Source organism: Equus quagga, chromosome 13 (genome assembly GCF_021613505.1).
Source record: "Equus quagga isolate Etosha38 chromosome 13, UCLA_HA_Equagga_1.0, whole genome shotgun sequence".
Taxonomy (NCBI): Eukaryota; Metazoa; Chordata; class Mammalia; order Perissodactyla; family Equidae; genus Equus; species Equus quagga.
The window spans coordinates 32464665-32466472 of record NC_060279.1 but is presented as its reverse complement, the minus strand read 5'-3'; the positions used below and the strand labels follow the sequence as shown (position 1 = coordinate 32466472).

Sequence of the window (1808 nt, the reverse complement as noted above, 5' to 3'; positions counted from 1 at the left end):
ACTGTGCCTAATTTATAAATTAAACTTTATCATGGGTATGTATGTATAGGAAAAACATAGTATATATAGGGTTCGGTACCATCTGACGTTCCAAGCATCCACTGGGGGTTTTGAAATGTATCCCTCAAGGGTAACGGGGTCTACTGTACTGAATCCCCAGAGGTTAGAACCATACCTGGCACATAGTAGGTGCTCTATAAACATTTGTTTAGTAAAGAATGTATGATGTCATTGTTTGTCACAGCAGGGAGGTGACAATCTGATATTCCTTATGGGGGAAAGAAAAGTAAAATGGCCGGGTGCCTAAAGTGAGATTATTTACAGCAGTTAGAAACAAATGACTAAATGTGCACACAGCAACTTGAGTGGACCATAAAGTCACAGTGCTGAGTGAAAAAATTACGAGCAAAATCAAGAAACAACTACCCATTTTACAAGGATAGATACAAATTCAAGATATATATATCAAACACATTAGAGAGGGGGTGGAAGTAGGGAACAGGCATAAAAAATAATTAAGACAAAAATAAATAAAGCAAGGGACGATCCTTGTACCCATCCATGTGGATAGAAGGCGATGAATTGAGATTAGCACTGTGCCTAAGGTCAACCCAAAAATTAGTTAGTGTTGTGAAATGTATTTTGTTTCATACAAACTTTTTCATTAGAAACTTAAAAATATGTATTTATATGAGTATCCAGAACAGGCTTCAAATATTTGTTTATTTTTTCCTGAGGGATACTAAAAACAATTTTTAACAGCTACATTAAGGAATAATTGACATACAATAAATTGGACATATTTAAAATGTACAAGTTGTTAAGTTTTGACGCATGTATAGACCTGAGAAATCATCCTCACAATTTAGAGCCAATTTACCCATTAGGCACAGTAGGCATATACCCACAAAAATGTTTTATTTTAAATTCAAAATGCTTTAATTCTTAAAAAATTGTTTTAAATTCAAAGGTAATAAACTTTTATATCAAAGAAAAATTTTTATATGATATTAATACACTTATCTTTATACCAATGCAGCTGTATTTTCGTATTAATATATTTTTAAAGATTTTTAATATCCAGAAAATATATTTTATGAAGGAGGGGCCCACGAAGGGGAAAGCACCAAGGACCGATGAAAATCATAATTCAACTCTACCACAATTAAGATAACATGTCTATCCCCTTCCCAACTTCTATAGGATTCGAAGAAACCTGGGGGTGAGGGAAGAAAAGTGTAACGCCGAAGCACGATGTTTCCGCCCGGTTTCGAACCGGGGACCTTTCGCGTGTGAGGCGAACGTGATAACCACTACACTACGGAAACCAGCTGGTGGACAGGTCCTTGAAAGTCGGTCTTGAAGCATAGCAGCTCCCGGAAGAGGACTCGGGAGGCCAGCCGCAGCACCGCCTCACCCTCGCGCCTGGAGGTAGCCCTCAGGGCCCGGGCTGCTCGCCCGGCACCTCGGCCATCAGCACGCGGCGATCTCAGTGGTGCCTGCTCAGGAAACTCCTGGCACTAGCGGGGCTCCAGGCAGTGTCGTTGCTATTGAAAGCCCGAGTCTGAGGGCCAGCGCTCCAGGCTTCCGCAACGCTCGGCGTGCAGTTTTCCCCATCTTCCAGGGCCCGCAGGAACGCCTGGCTGGGGTCAGGCCAGCCGCTGGCAGTTAGCGCGCGCCCCCTGTCCTGGGACTGGAGAAAAATGGTGCAGTAACTACAGGTAGGAACAGACCTCGGTGACCGACTTGGTCAAGATAAAGGAAACCGGCTCATATTTGAAACAATAAAAATACACCTTCCGTTTGCC

General features: G+C 42.0%; 1 non-coding gene across 1 annotated transcript; it reads right to left on the bottom strand.

Moving 5' to 3' along the window:
• Window positions 1–1255: 1255 nt before the first annotated feature.
• On the bottom strand, window positions 1256–1328 carry TRNAV-CAC (transfer RNA valine (anticodon CAC)). The gene has a single exon. It is a non-coding gene; the product is annotated as a tRNA-Val (tRNA).
• Window positions 1329–1808: the final 480 nt, after the last annotated feature.